Raw genomic sequence first — 16,989 nt, forward strand, 5'->3', positions numbered from 1 at the left:
GTGGAAACACTGAGCCCCATCTCGCTTTCAGTGTCTCTACCAGATCTTATGCTAATGAATTTTCACCTTCCAGTCACTACACAGCCTCTTAGAGCATTTCCCTAAACAAAGAACCGAATACTGAAGAAAGGACTTAGCTCCTGCCTTAGCAGAAAGAAGGGGATACAGTCAACTCTGATTTTCGATGGATCTTGAACAGTTAAAATGGTGGAGACAGTACCACTGAGGCTCAGGGCATTGTTTTAAAAATAACTTCAGAAACTCAGAGACACAAAGGAATATGTCGTATTGTGTAGAAATAAAAAGTTTCATTCCTAAGGCATATGGTTGACGCTGATAGTTTCTCTCCTATTTGCATATGTTGCGAGTATTGAATGACTTTTACAAACACTAATGGGTTGTGACCTGCAGATTGGAAAAGACTAGCTCAAGAAGGTGAAATTAATTAACAAAAATCCAAGAGCTACTCAGTGTTGGAGACAGAATTCCAACACTAGCTTGCCCAGATTGAAAGCCTGTGCAAGCGCTATTAAAAACATGAAAAGTTTAGGTCTTCTCCAGGGGATGAACAATGTATTCATGAATCTGCAGGAGTTCTCCACGGAAGCATTTCACAGAGAAGCAAAGAAAGAGTTTCCACCTTTTACCCAGAATTTCTCATGCCTGCCAGGGAGGGTGACTGACTTTTCCTTGAAATGGGAATGCAGGCTCGGTTAGGCAGTTCGCTTTGAAGATGTTTTCACAACTGCTGTTTTAAAGCATTTTTATAAAACTCAGTGCTGTCATTAGAACTGTGATCCTTGCGCAGAGGTGAGACCGTAGCTCATTAGGGCTCTGCGAGTTTTAATAAAAAGAGGAAGAAGTGCATGGTGTACTTAATGCAGTGAGTTTTATACCAGGATAAGTACCTATGGTGGATTTTTTTTCCTCTCTCCATTAGGACTGCACCAATCTTGGATTAAGTACACACGCACGCACACACTCACAACTACCTCACAGCCCCTAAGATATAAAATAGTTTATTCCCAATGCTCAAGAGCCAAGTGGAAAATATGTGACAAATATTCAACATTTGTTAAAGGGAATAAGGCAGAGGTAGACTAGAAGCCAAGACTTCAGGAGGAAAATATTTCTATTTAGAAATAGCTCCTCTGCTTTGCCCATACTTCTCAACTAAGAGCTACTTCTAGGTCCTGGCCCCCACAGTGACAGAACAGGCATTCACTTTGGGAGATAGCTAGGACAGGGACTCCAGCTTCACCCACACATCTCCCACTGCCCCATCATTGAAGTATAAAGAGCCACCCCCTGGGGTAGACATCGACCCTGCAATGGTATGCTACTTAAATCGCAATGGGTGGTCTCCCTGGGACAGCAGACTCAGGCAACATGAATTCCATTTGGCAAGAAGGGGACAAAAGAAAGGACAGGCGTGAGGACATGATGGAAAACATGTATATGTCATAACATTTTAAATGTGAACAATAGGCTTTTCTATTTTTCTTTTGTCCTTTCACAATAAAACAAGACTCAACAAGTCATGTCATCGGACTCCTCAAATGGATGTTTGAAGTTACTCAATCACATCATCCCAAACCAACTAGCAAACTAGATGTGGTGAAGAACCCCACTGTTTAAGAAAAATTTCAATCCTCGCAGATGGACCCTTGTGCACAATATAAGACAACCTGGAGAGCTTGTTAATTTCAATTTCTGTAAAAAGTCTAAACACTTTTTCTTTCTCTATTTATCTCATCTTGGGCTGTAATAAAAAGTACAGCACTCGTGTAACGTATGTTTGAACACCTTCAGCATCACTGCAAAGATCATTCTGTCTTGAGACAAGGAGATTGCATTTCTGCACCTTGACAGAGTGAAGACTGTGTGTCAGGCATTCAGCTGGGTGAAGGAGATACAAAGGTAAGTCCGATCTGTGTGTGAAGGGGCTCTCAGCCCAGCTCAGAAATGTGAGGGCTTGGGGAAGGCTCCCAGAAGCTGTCTCAAGAAAAGAATAGGAACCAATCAGATATGATTGGGGGAAAAAAGACTGTTCTGAGCAGAACAAACAGCATAATTAAACATATGAAAATTTAAATCAGTACTTGCAAAGCTACAAGCAAATTTGGTGTATAGGAACTTAAAGCTCTCTCTCTATTTCTCTCTCTCTCTCTCTCCATCTGATATAGACCATATTGGTCTCTCTATAGCTTCCACTCACTGATCCTAGCTTTACTTGTGAGGACCCATATCAATTAGGGACTTTATCATCACTATTGGCCAAAATAAAAGAGAGAAGGAGAAACAGAGGGAGAGAAAGAGAAGAAGAGAGAGGAGGAAAGAGAAGGGGGGGGGGGGTAAGGCAGAGGGAGGGAGGGAGAGAGAGAGGAAGGAAAAAAGGAAGCAAGAAATCTCAAATTAAATAGGTCTAAAAAAGGAAAGTGAATGCTGTTAAATCTCACGGAAAAGGCAATATTTTCCATTCCTCAAATCTCCAGTCAATTTCTTATTGGTTTAATTAGCTTCATTTCCTTAATCTAACCATGCTACCAGAGCACTGTGGGATGTGCACACTATTGGAGCTTCATACATTCTCCTCCTAGAACTGTCTCCAGTGAATCCCACCTAAATCACGTGGTTGCTAATTAGGAAAGAGTGAATTCCCTGAACAAAAATCAGGGTACATTCTGGAAAGAAGGAGAATGGATATGGGTCAGGGCGAAGTGAGGGACACAATAGGCCTCCCAGCATGTTCGAACTCCTTCTTACACATGGCAGGAATGCAAATCTTTCATGTACTTTTGAGCACTCCTTAGGGTTAAACTAACACAATGTCTTAATTAAAAAAAATTGTTAATGATTATTCATTTATTTTTGAGAGATTGAGAGAGAGAGAGAGAGAGAGAGAGAGAGAGAGAACAAGGATGGAAAGGGCAGAGAGAGAGGGAGACACAGAATCTGAAGCAGGCTCCAGGCTCCGAGCTGTCAGCACAGAGCCTGATGCGGGGCTTGAACTCATGAACCATGAGACTATGACTTGAGCCAAAGCTGGACACTTAACTGCCTGAACTCCCAAGGCGCCCCTAATCCAATGTCTTTAAGTGTGCCCTACACTTCAGGTTCTCTCAACATCTTGGTGACCAGATTTAGGGAGATAAATGTACCAAAATATTTATTTTTTAAAAAAGGAGTAGTGGGAACTTTTCAGTGACTTCCCAGTGGCTCCTAGAACCACATCCACAAGGTCTAAGGTGACCCCAAAACCCCTCCCCCATGATAAGTCTTGCCTCTAGATTCAGACTCTCCTCTGTCACAGCACAGACTATTGCCACCATTCTTCCTTGGCTGTCCAAGTCCAACTCCTCCCCTGCCATGGACCTTTGCCCACGTGCCTTTCTCTGCTTAAAACACACCCTACTCTGCCATTTGCCTAATCACCACGTGGCTTCTCCCTGATCTTTGCATCAGGGAGATGCATCAGGCTGCATCTCCCTGATCTTTGAGGTCTCAGATTCAATGTCCTCTCCTTAGAGAGAGAGACTACCTCTCTTCTTCCAGTGTAAGGTAAGTCTTTCTAGTATATGTTTCCACTGAACTCTCTCTCTCTCTCTCTTGCCTTCCTCTTCCATAAATTAATTGATAAGAATTGTAATTGGGGCACCTGTGTCAGTCAGTCAAGCAACACTTGGTTTTGGCTCAGGTCATGATCTCACGGTTTTATGAGTTCAAGCCCTGCACTGGGCTCCGTGCTGGCTGTGCGAAGCCTGCTTAGGATTCTCCATCTCCTTCTGTCTCTGCACCTCCCCCACTCTTACTGTCTCTGTCTTCCTCAAAATAAATAAATAAATAAACTTAAAAAAAATAATTTTAATTACATAATAATTGTGATATCTCTCTTCCTCCCTAGAACCAAAGCCCTTTGAAAATAGGAAACTTGTCTGTTTTGTCTTTCTAGATGTGGTGTAGTGTTTCTCTGTATCCACCGTGTAACAAATACTTGCAAATGAGTATGAGAATTTGCCAACTAATATTATTAAGAAGTATACTTTCCTGAGTACTTGCTACGTGATCCTTTAGAGACAAATACTATGAACAACAGAAGACGTGAAGAAGTTAAATGACTTATCAAGGGTGGCACATTAGCCGAGCTGGAATATGAATAGTAACTCTCAGTTAGTAATTCCAGTAAAAACCCAACACCATCAGAAAAACAGAATTCTGGTTCTCATTCCCCCAATCCGAACTTAAACCTCTCTGATTCTCACACTGCTCCAATGTACTTAACTCCTCCAGAGCCTTTGCTGGGAGAGGAAGGATGGGGTGTGCATCAGAACACTAGAAGCCCAAGTCCCAGAAAGTCTTGGCAATGAATTCACCTGTGGAAACAGTACTTCATGGTTACTTGACAGCTGGGAGCCTTGAATCTGGGGACAAAGTCCATGAGAAAGGCAGCTCCATAATCCTGTTTGGGGAAGAGAAAGACAGAGGAGGCAAGGTTCTGCAGTCTCTGGTGTTGATGGTGTAGACCACTAAAGGTATGGTGAGGTTCCAGTCCCTCAACATGGCCCACCATCATCTTTGCCAGGTCCTACACTGAGGATTTCATATCATCCTTGGATTAGGAGAGAACAGAGATTCTCTAAGATGGCCACTGGATCTCACTGGGAGGGAGAGCCCTCATGCAGCCTTGCTAGCCCCCTAATTCCACAGATCAGACAGCGCTTTTTATTTTTTACATTTTATTTTATTATTATTTGTATGTTTACTTATTATTTTTTGAGAAAGATAGTGAGCAGGGGAGGGGAAGAGAGAAACAGGGACAGAGGATCTCAAGTGGTCTCTGTGCTGACAGAAGAGAGCCCGATGTGGGGCTTGAACTCACCAACCACCAAACGAAGTCAAGCGCTTGACTGACTGAACCACTCAGGCGCCCCTTGTTATTATTTTTTTCATCACGATAAGTTACTCTTTAATCCCCGTCGCCTATTTCCCCCACCCCCCACCCACCTCCCCTCTGATAACCACGAGTTTGTTCTCTAGAGTTAAGAGGGGAACTTCTTTATTTTATTGTTTTCTTTCTTTAAGTCCGTGGATTCTGCCGGAGACAACAGAGCATAAATATGTGCGGAGGAAATTTTGAAACGTCCTCTTGCCTGCAGGAAATATAACTTCTTAGAAAAGGAAATGGTTTTGTTTGGGGAAATACTTTGATAAGCTTTGGGGAGGAAAGGGGAAGCCGGAGGGTGTGAATGTTGGCAGGAAGCAAGTAAGCATGGGAAAAGTTCAAGGGCTCTGCTTCAGCACATTGTCAGACTGGGTGCTCAGTGAGTGAGGGAAAGAGGCTGTGGGGACGCTGAGAGAGAAGCTTGTGTGCAAAGGTAGGAAAAGTAGGCATTTGGAAGCCAGCTGCCCTACAGAAAGAAGCAAGTAGGAAAAGGCAAGTGGAAGGTTGACCAGAGGAGATTTTATTTTTTTACCTTTTTAAAGATATTTTTTAATGTTTACTTATTTTGGGAGAGAGAGAGAGAGAGAGAGAGAGAGAGAGAGAATCCCAGGCAGGCTCCACACTGTCAGTGCACAGCCCCGGTGGGGCTTGAACTCATGACTGCAAGATCATGACCTTAGCCAAACTCAAGACTCAGACGCTTAACCCTCTGAGCCACCCAGGCGGCCCCCCACAGGACATTTTAAATCAGAGGCAGCTTGACATTGAATTTGGAGAGTTTTGCACAGCTGTGGAGATATCTGTCCCCTCCTCCACACTGCCTCACCTTGAGCCCAATAAAGTCTACAGCACACACGGGTGCCACACTTTATTTTTGTTGCATTTGTCTTTTATGTCCTGTCATTTTATCTTTTATAATATATGGAGAGGGGAGTACCTGCCTGGAGTGAGGCAGTGCAGGAAGAAGCAGCATGTACAAGAGAGCGAGACATAAAGAGATTACATTAGGAGGAAGTGGGGGAATTTGAGGCCCAGGAGTCTGATATGATGCCAGCTGGACTTCTAAGAAATTACGGAGAATTTAGACTTTTTCTGGCTTGGGATTGGTCCGTCTGATTCTACTTAGATGTCAAAGTACCAGGATACCCATAAGGACCTCTGTGTTACAAGTAAATTAAAATTAATGATGGTTTTATGCACTTTGCCGTTGATTTGCCTTACTTGTCTGCCCACACCAGAGATCGGTAGCCCACCAAAATCAGGTTCAGGGCTCAGAAGAGACACACTGTCTTTCACACTCTGATGTTCATGGGAAATCCTCATAACAATGAAAGCCTGCTAAGAATACAAGTGCCAGCTGAAGCATTCTCTGTCAATACGCTGATTATTGGTAACCATTTTTAGTCTAACACACATACAGGGCAGCACGGTTAGAGGAGGAGAGGCATAAACTTTGAACCTAAGTGTGTCTGCCCCAAACTGCATTCATTGTTTACCAACTGTGTCTCCAGGTGATCTAAAAATAAATTAAAAGAAAAAAAAATGAAAACCTTAAAAGTATCACTCGAATCACTCGCTTTGAAAAGAGGATGCGTCTTAGTCACATCCACCAGCCCAAGAGGATCCGTATCCAGTAGGCCCTTCAGACATCCCAAGGGGTTGTTTTCTTGCCAACACAGAGTCCAACACAATGAGAAAGAAAAGCAACTTGCAAATCTTTCTTTTTTCTTTTTCTTTTGAGGAAAAAGGACGTTGGGAAATATATCCACTTCAACTTTTTTTCTACTCCCCTCTACCTTCCATCCTTGTGACCACCTTGACAAAAGTTTATCGTTGGCTGTTTGCATTGCTGAAAATAAGTGTTGTACCATGGAGCTTCAAGTTCTGTATTTTGGTAGTGAGAGGGAGGGAGGTAGGAAGGAAGGGAAGGAGGGAGGGGGGAGGAAAGGAGGACAGGGAAGGAGGTAGGAAGGAGGGAGGGAGGGAGGGGGAAGGAAAGGAGGGCAGGGAAGGAGGTAGGAAGGAGGGAGGGAAGAAAGAAGGGAAGAAGGAAGGAGCAGAAAGATAATACTATGGGAGCACCTGGGTGGCTCAGTCAGTTAAGCATCTGACTTCAGCTCAGGTCATGATCCCATAGCTCATGAGCTCGAGCCCCACATCCAACTTTGTGGGCTCTGCAGTGACAGTTCAGAGACTGCTTGGGAGTCTCTCTCCCTCTCTCTCTCTCTCTGCCCCTCCACTACCTGTGCTTTCTTTCTCTGTCTCAAAATAAATAAACTTAAAAAGAAATATAATACCACAGACAAAAAGCCCTTTTAATGGTAGACACTCAAATTAGCAAGAGTGTGCTACAATGCCATTGTTTACTTACTATAAACACACAGATTTCTGAAAACATTCAGATTATTGAGAATTTTCTTACTCAACAAAGTTTGAAGCCTATCTAACTTCTGCTATAAAAGCTTCTGACTGCTATGTTAAAGGGCAACTGATTCCAACCAAGAAGCTTTCGCGATAGTGCTGGTTGTGGCTCAGAACAAGAGGCATAGATGTGTGGGCATGCTACAAAGTGACTGGCATCTGGATCTACTGTAAAGACAGAATCAACAGGATATCTGATGCACTGAATGTGGAGTTGAAGGAAAAGGAGGGGTGTGGACTCAGCAGAGAGGAGAAGCGAGGACTAAACTCCCTGTGCTCTTCTGAGGCATATGTAAGTCTTGATCCTTTGTTAACTGAGAACCCAAGGTTTAAAATTGAACACAAAGAAATCATAGAATATCACAAATGGAGCGGAACATCGAGATCGTGTGTGTCTGTGCTTCTTTATTCTGCAGATATAAAAAAGAGATCCCAGAGAGGGAACCCAATTTCCCAGAATTCCTCATGCTCGTTTCATTCCATTTTTACAAATGCAACCTTGTACGAAGTAGTACATACACACAATGACACACACAAATCATAAGGTACAGCTGGGCAATCACACAACATGCTCACACTCAACCAATCGGCACTGAGATCGAGAACATCAACAGTACCTGAAAAGTCCCCTCAGCCCGCCTCTCCCAGGTTTCTATCTTCCCTCCAAAGTAATAGGCAATTTTGCCTGCTTTGGAACTTAAAAATTTTAAATAAAAGCATACGGTATATCTTTTATTCAAAATTACTTTCTTGAGATTCATGCATATTGTAAAGTGTGACTGTAGTTCATTTACTTTCACTGTAACAGTTTGCTCCATAAATAGACAATGTATTAATCCAGTTTACTTTTAACAGACATTTGAGCTGATCTCCCTCTCTCTCTCTCTCTCTCTCTCTCTCTCTCTCAGCTACTATGGTTAGTGTTGCTATAAATATTTTTGCGTATGTTGGGGAACTATTTTATTCCTTACCTAGAGTTATGTGACATTATCAATTATAACTTCATCTCCCTTCCCATAACACAATGGCTTCACAAATACATTATTATTTGATGATCTGGCTTTAGCACATGATTCCCTAGGAAAGTTGGCATCAGCTACATTTTATGAAAACAAAATTTGTGTCCTTCTCAAAGATGTGATTTCTGCCAACTCTGTTGTTCTTAAAGATTCTCTAAAAGGTGGCAGAATGCCGTCCTTACCTCAGGATAATTGACAGCTAAAGAGTGTTTCGACACATATAAGTCTTGTAATGAGTCATTTAGTTACTCAAGCATGGCTCTAAGTTAAAACAAAACAAAAAACAAAACAGAACAAACAAAAAAACAAAACAAAACAAAACATGGAAGAGTGAATGCTATTATTCCAAAGGGAGACGTTAGAAATTACAGGAATACAGAAATACAGAACAGAAATGATAGGAATAACAGTCATGTAATAACAATAATGAGGATGTGAGTTATAATTATCGAAGTCAGTAGCATGGTACGGTGGTTAATAGAATGGGAGCTCCTTGGTTAGACTCTTAACCTTCACTTTCTAGCTGTATGAACTTGTTCTACCTCAGTTTTATCATCTGTTGGATACAGAGAATAATAGCACCTATTTCAGAAGCAATTGATTAAATGACATAACATGTGTAAAGGACCAAGAACTGTGTTCGAAATATGGAAAGCGTTAGACATGTATTAAGAGCCACTGTTATCATTCTTCCTGAGCATGTACCTACATTATCTCTAAGTCCTTTGACAACCTCTCAAGATAGCTATCACTATCCTTAAACTTACATAATGTGCCTTTTTTCTAAAAATTTTTTTTTTCAACGTTTTTTTATTTATTTGTGGGACAGAGAGAGACAGAGCATGAACGGGGGAGGGACAGAGAGAGAGGGAGACACAGAATCGGAAACAGGCTCCAGGCTCTGAGCCATCAGCCCAGAGCCTGACGCGGGGCTCGAACTCACGGACCGTGAGATCGTGACCTGGCTGAAGTCGGACGCTTAACCGACTGCGCCACCCAGGCGCCCCAATGTGCCTTTTTTCTGATGTCATATTTAATTTTGTGGTCTTTGTGGTTAATAAGGTTTCTTTTCTTTTTTTTTTTAAGGTATCTTGTATCCTATGTCATTAATTTGCTTTTTGGAGTGCCTCCCTTTACTGGGCACTTTCCATTTGTGTTTTCTCCATGCATCAAGTGCAAATCTAGCTAGAATTTTCTTATAGCCTGGTTTACAGATTCAGTTATGAAGGCCAATATAGGTTAAATAACTTACCCAAGGCTTTACAGCTTATTAAGTAACCAAATTGGTGTCTTCTTTTCTGCCAGTGGTCTTTTGCTATTTCTTGCTGCCCCCTGTGGCTTAATGGAAAAATTAAGTCTTCCATGAATTTGACTATTGTGAGCTGGTCTTAATACTCTGAGTTAGTTGGATATTGATGTTCTAGATCCTCATTTTTGGACCACAGCAACAAAAAGGGCTTGCCCAAATTATCAAGCCAAATTTTGATTTCCAATTTTGGTGATTTAAAATGTCATAACTAACAGAAAACAACAACAACAACAACAAAGGAATGCATATAATGCCATGGATATTCCCTTCTTTTCTGTGCAGGATTTTTAAGCTATACTGAAGCTCATATCAGTTATAATTTAAAAATAGTTAATAGTAAACTAAGAGATTCTAATTCTGGTAAAGCTGAGTAAGTGAGTCGTCAATGTGTCTCTCACTAAATGCAACCAAAATTCTGAACTGAACGTATCAAGAAACAATCTGAGGAATCCAAAAAATAAATAATAGATGAAAGATTATGGTAAAAGAAAAATGATTTTTTGAGCAATTATTGAACTAATAGTAAGTTTCCCTTTTTATTTCCTTTAGCTTTTTCCTAGCCTGGAATCAAAGACCCACATGCTACTTAGAGTCTGCATGTGGCCAGAAAGAACCTCAGAAGAATCTCTCTGTGCAAGATGTGGGACAGGAAGCATTTATAGGGCAGATAAAATAAGAGAAAGCCCACTAACTTTTCATTGTTGTTCTCTCCCGAGCTGGTCCCTGGGCAATCGCACAGTGGCACACAAGCAGAAGTAACCAGAAAGACACCTACAATTCCAAGAAAAAAGTTATTGGTGGTCTGTCTAGAGACAGCCATAGCCACAGAAAGTTCATGACAGAATAAGAAGATTATGTCCAGGTTTTGCTTTCAGAAGGTCAGAACACAGATCCCCTGGTGCAAGGAAGTTTCAAGGAAATCAGAGACAACTCAAGAAGATGACCCCTTATAGTTGTGTATGAAGTCCTGAACTCCTCCTAAATCTGGGCATGCCTCAATCTATGCAACACACCAAATAGTTTGGAAACTGAACTAAAGCACTGACCACTACTCAGGTCCTGGACTGGCCATCGAGCGGTCATATGGAAAAGACCTAAATAAAATTACTTTTATTTAAATTACTTTTATTTTCAGGTTCTGAAAACTGACCTGACATTGGCAATAGAGTCCTCAGGTATGTAAGCTGCTGAACATAACGTGGTCAGTTGTCTACTAAAGCATAAAGATCAGGGCGCCTGGTTGGCTTAGTCAGTTAAGTGTCTGACTCATGGTTTCGGCTCAGGTCGTGATCTCAGTTTCATGAGTTCGAGCCCCTTGTGAGGCTCCATGCTGCCAGTGCAGAGCCTGCTTGAGATTCTCTCTCTCTCTCTCTCTCTCTCTCTCTCTCTCTCTCCTTCTGTTTCTGCCCCTCTCCTGCTCACGCCATCTCTCTTTCTCTCAAAATAAATGGATAAACTTAAAAAAAAAACATAAAGATCAACATTATCATTAGGACTCTGAGACTCATAACATAGTAACCAAAACACACAGATGTGATGTGATCCTTAACTTCTCAACATATGACAGCACAGGAAATCTGGATTCTTGCAAAAGGAAAAAAAATAATAAATAACTAATGTTGACTCTGAGGTGACATAGATGTTGGAATTGTCAGGAAAAGACTTTGAAGCAGCCATTGTTAACATGATCTAAGAAGTAAGGTTGAGTGCTTTTGAAACAACTTAAAAGATCTAGGACCTCAGAATAAAAGGTAGAAAATAGAAAAAGAAATAAAATAGAAAATTTACAAATAAAAAACATAATAACACAAAAATAAAAAAAAAAGTATTGGATAGACTCAGTAGCGGATGGAGATACCAGAAGAAATAATTTACTAATTTAAGGATACATCAACAGAAATTTAAAAATATTAATAAAAGTGGTGGGGGGGGGGAGAATGAAAAAATTAACAGAGCCTCAGGGACCTGTGAGATAAAACCAAATATCTGGGGTCTATGCCATCAGAGTCCCAGAAACAGGGGACAAAAAGCAGGAAAGCAGGCTTGTAGAAAAAAAATTAAAACAATAATGTCTGAAATAAGATGACAAATATATAAATTAATTTTGTTTACTGTTTTTTTATTTATTTTTGAGACAGAGAGAGACACAGCATGAGCAGGGGAGGAGCAGAGAGAGAGGGAGACACAGAATCTGAAGCAGGCTCCAGGCTCTGAGCTGTCAGCACAGAGCCTGATGCAGGGCTCAAACTCACAAACTCTGAGATCAGGACCTGAGCCAAAGTCGATGCTTAACCGACTGAGCCACCCAGGTGCCCCGTATATATAAATTAAAAGGTGCAAAAATGTCAGTGAATCCAAAGCAGGACAAATTCAAAAATATACATCACCTGAATACTTTTTAAAAAAGATTTAAAAATATTTAAAAAGCTAAAGAAAAATAAAGCATTAGTTATGGGGAAAAATAATTCAAATGGTTGTGGATATCTCAAAAAAAAGCGAATAAGGTCTAAAAATAGTAAAAAAAAGCATTTAAAAAAACTTTTATTAATGTTTATTTACGTTTAGAGAGACAGAGCATGAGAGGGGGAGGGGCAGAGAGAGAGGGGGACACAGAATCCGAAGCAGGTCCCAGGCTCCAAGCTGTCAGTACAGAGCCCGACACAGGGCTCAAACTCACAAACCACGAGATCGTGACCTGAGCCAAAGTTGGACGCTCAACTGACTGAGCCACTCAGGCACCCAGTAAAACAACATTTTTAAAGTAGTGAAAGGAAAGAGCTGTGAATCCAGATTCTAGATCTCTCAGAAAAATATCATTAAGGAATAAAGGGGTAATGAAGAAATTCTCCGATAAAAGAAGGGTGATAACGTTGGTCAGCAGCCGATCAGCCTTATAAGAAATGCTAAAGGAAATTGCTCAAGAGAAGGGAAATTGTACTAGATGGAAGTTTGGACCTTCCAGACTGAAGGAAGACCTACAGACATGTAAATGGTTGGTTGCATGCACAAAGAACTAGGGTTCTCCTCTTACGTTCTGTAAAATTTATATGGCACTTGAAAGCAAAAATTACAATATTGTTGGCTATGTAGACATAATAGGAAAGGCAACTACAGCATACAAAGCGGAGGGCACAAAAACCTCTGTGCTGGTAAGGTTTTAACATTCCATCTACCCGTCACTTGAAGGAATAAACTATGAATTCAAAGTAGACTGTGAAACATGAAGTGTGTGTATTATAATCTTGAGAGCAACTGCTAAAAAGTAAGCAGAGAGAAAGCCAAACACCTAATTGGTTAAGAAGACATAGCAAATACTATTAAAATCATACAAAATTAGGGCACCTGGGTGGCTCCGTTGGTTAATCGTCCAACTCTTGATTCCAGCTCAGGTCATGATCTCATGGTTCATGGGATGGAGCTCTGTGTTGGGCTCTGTGCTGATAGCACGGAGCCTGCTTGGGATCCTCTCCCTCTCTTTATCCACCCCCCCCTACTTCGCCCCCACTCAGATACTCTCTCTCTCTCTCTCTCTCAAAATAAACAAACTTAAAAAGATACAAAATACGATGTAAATGGAAACCACAGAAAAACAGACAGAGGAAACAAAGAAAAAGCAAATAATGACAGCATCCACTTAAATCTAAATATGTCAAATGTTGTGTTAAATATAAACGGTCTAAACACCAAATAATATGTCCTAGTGGATAAATAAAATGAGGAAATTATACCCTGTTTCCAAGAAATTCACTACCAATGTGAGAGTAAAAGGCTAGAAAATGATACACAATGTAAACACTAATAGAAATGATGGGAGATAATTTCCCTGGGTGTCTTGCAATCTAGGCACTGACTGATCTTTGTTACAAACTATTTTTTTCAGGATTTTTTCAATAGTCAATGGTCTTGGAAGTAAGCACCGTACCTTACTCTGAACCAAAAGGCAGGTTTATTGTAGCCAATTTTAAACTTTTTTAAAAAAACTGTTTATTTATTTTTAAGAGGGAGAGAGAGAGTGTGTAAGGAGGAGAGAGGGGCAGAGAGAAAGGGGACAGAGGATCCCAAGCAGACTTTGCCCTGACAGCAAAGAGCCCTATTTGGGTCTTGAACTCACAAACCACAAGATCATGACCTGAGCCAAAATAGAATGGTTAACAAACTGAGGCACCAAGGTGAACTCCTGTCTTTTGTTTGTTTTTTTTTTCAACTTTTTTTTTAATGTCTTCCAATTTTGAAATGAGAGTGTCTCCACTCAGACTTCCTCACCTTTACCCAACCTGCTGCTTATGCATGAGTCCCCTGGTTCCCCTCACATTTCCCTGTGGGAATGGGGCCTTGGGAACCTGAATCTAATCCTCTGGATCCTGCTATTTCTGTGAGGCATAAATTGCCCTCAGGCTCTGACTCAATACCGTGTCCTCCATCAACAGTCATGGAACTGCGACAGGCTGTTAACTTGCAAGTAAAATAAAGTCTCAGACTCTCACAGCTCTTGACGTGGAGTGCCTACATTAGTATGAAACAAAGCATACTTCAGAACAAGAAAAATTCGGGATAAAGAGACATATATTACATAATGACAAAGTGCCTGTTCAGTAAGATCCGAAATGCCTAGATACGGAATAACAGAGCCTCAAAATACATGAAAAAGAATCCGTAAAACTAAAAAGGGAAAGTGGACAGGTGTGCAAGTATAGTTGCAAACACCAGTATTCGTCTCTCATTAACTGTATATATTTATATATTATAGATAGATAGATAGATGGATAAATAGGTTCATAGATAGATACAAATATATAAACTACTAGAAAAGATACATAAGAACCGGAGAACACCAACAACCATTTGGAATCTGACATTCATAGAACACTCCATATAACAGCGAAACACAAATTATTATCAAGTGTACGTGGAACCTTCACAAAGATAAACCATATCCTGGGTTATAAAATATCTTTAGTACATTTAAAAGACTCAAAGTCGTACTTCAAGTATACCGCCTGATTATAATAAAATTAAGCTGGAAACTAATAGCAGGAGGAGAAATGGAAAATCTCCAAATATTTGGAAGAAAAACAACACATGTCTCCATAATCCACCAGTCAGGAAGAGGAGTTGGGGCAGGGGGTGCGGGGTGGGGGATGTGACTGGAATTATAGAGCCTAAACAGATGATCAATTTTGTTGTACAGAAATGTAAACATTTATAACAAAAAAGGTTAGGTTAAGAACCATAGCCAGTGTAGACAAAAAGGCAAAAAATATATTCATCACTGACAAATTTATTTTTTAGCTGGTAGCTCTATCACTTTGTATGGACTTCTGAGTCTCTATAGAGCACAGTATACAGACATCACCCCACTGGAAGTGGCCAAAGGAGCGATCTTCCAGTGGTATAATGCAGCTTTAACTGATTACAAGCTGACCCAAACGCCTAAAGTAAATTGAAAATGACAATGTTAATCATCAAAATATCAGTGCACTGAATACACCTGTGAAAGCACCCATTACTCTCACTGCAGAGACCTTATTTATGTATAAAGTAATAAGAATGGAGGCGCTGGAGAAAACAGAATACACTGCTTACTAGCTTCCGATCCCAAACTATTCTATAAAATCCGTGAGCCTTAGCTTCTTCATTTTAAAAATGGGGCTAATGGTAGTAACTATTTCACTGAGCTGTAGGAAAGAGAAAATTAAATCTGTATCAAATGGTTAGAACAGGGCCTGAAACAGTAAGAAGTCAATATGTGTTGGCTATTATGGTAAGCTGAATAATGCCTATCAAATATGTGCATCGCCCAATGTTAATCAAGGATATGCGACTTTTCATGGTAGAAGGGACTCTGCAGATGTGATTAGGGTAAGGATCTTGAGATTATCCTGAATTGCCAGGGTGGGCCCAGTGTAAGGGCAAGGGTCCTTTCTCGTAAATGAAAGAGGGAGATCTGAGGGCCCGAGTCAGAGAGTTCAGAAGATGCGATGGTCTTCAATATGAAGTAAAGTGCAAACACAAAGGAATGAATGAGGTGACCCCTGGAAGCTGGAAAAAGCAAGGAAATGGATTTTCCCCTGGAGACTCCAGAAGGAGCACCGCCCACTGACTCCTTGATTTTAGCCCAACGAGACCCGTTTCAGACTTCTGAACATCAGTACTACAAAATAATAAATTTGAGTTGTGTTTAGCCACTGTCCATGGTGGTTTGTTGCAGCATCAATAGGGAAATCATATATTTATTTAAAGCAAAATAAATTATTTCTCATTTTATTTCAATTTATACAACTGATATTTTACCACTTTCCAAATACTCTTTCAAATCCTCTGTTATTTTTCTTGCAGAAAATAGACACTTTGAGATCATCCATAAAGGTGTTCTGCGTGGTGATAGAAACTCAGGCTTGGAGTTGACCAAACTTGGATTCAAATCCTGACTCCCAACACGTACCAGCCCTGTGACTTGAACATATTACCTGATTTTGGGTTCCTGTTTCCTTATAACCAACACAGGGATTAAACTCTTGCCAGTCCACAGGGCTGTTATGAAAAATAATTAAGATACTGTCACAGATCATTTAGTGCACACCCTTAATTAGTAGTCATTAATGAGAATTATTAATACTAATGCTTATCCAACACCCTCACTTTCTAGATGAGAAAACTGACCCCCAGAGAAGGCAGATGTCTTGCCCGAGGCACACAGCCATTTCCTGGTATATGTCTTACAGCCCATAAGACAAGTGCAAGCTTCTCATAAAGTTGACTGTTTCTGAGTATCTGTAATTTGTCTTATTTTTCCTTTAGAAAACTTTGAGGAGACAAGCCGAGGTTGACACTAGTAGATTGTGGATCCCCAATGTCCCCTTGTAGAAATCACTGTTCCGAGTTCTCATGGCAAATTCACATTTCTCTTTTCCAATCTCCTTTACCATATGACAAACATTCTCTTCAAATTTCAATTCAAAAACAGCTCCAAGTAAAGCTGCCTCCTTTCCCCTTGCGAAAATAAAGGTCTCCTATTTTCTTCCCCTTCAAGTGTCTTCTTCTGAAGTAATGAGTCACATGTCAAATGACAACATGATACGCTCCCAGGTATGAAATCATGCTTCCTTAGACCTTTTGTGCTGACGAGGTGGTAGGAAGAACTGGGAGTGGGCCCAGTTGGACCAGGATTCGCTGCTGTTTGCCACCTGGTGGACACTTGCTATCACTGCAAAATAATTTCAAATCCTTGCTTTTAAAAGCATCTCTGATCAATAACCTTAACTCCTTGGTTATGTTTTCTGCCAGCGAGTAGAGATCTA

The 16,989-nt window shown here is 40.7% G+C and overlaps 1 long non-coding RNA gene across 2 annotated transcripts in view; it reads right to left on the reverse strand.

Annotated features, from left to right (window-relative positions):
* Positions 1-1,642: 1,642 nt before the first annotated feature.
* The window catches only part of LOC132673354 (uncharacterized), a 48,419-nt gene continuing 33,072 nt past the window's right edge, over positions 1,643-16,989 (reverse strand). The window contains exons 2-3 of one of the 2 annotated variants that reach the window (XR_009608011.2): positions 4,374-4,459; positions 1,643-1,995 (exon numbers count right to left, since the gene is read on the reverse strand). This is a non-coding gene — a long non-coding RNA (uncharacterized LOC132673354). Of the gene's footprint in view, positions 1,996-4,373; positions 4,460-10,250; positions 10,463-16,158; positions 16,223-16,989 lie in introns of those variants that run through there. The other variant, XR_009608010.2, reaches the window with a different exon arrangement.

This window comes from Panthera onca, chromosome C1 (assembly GCF_046562875.1).
Source record: "Panthera onca isolate mPanOnc1 chromosome C1, mPanOnc1 haplotype 2, whole genome shotgun sequence".
Classification (NCBI taxonomy): Eukaryota; Metazoa; Chordata; class Mammalia; order Carnivora; family Felidae; genus Panthera; species Panthera onca.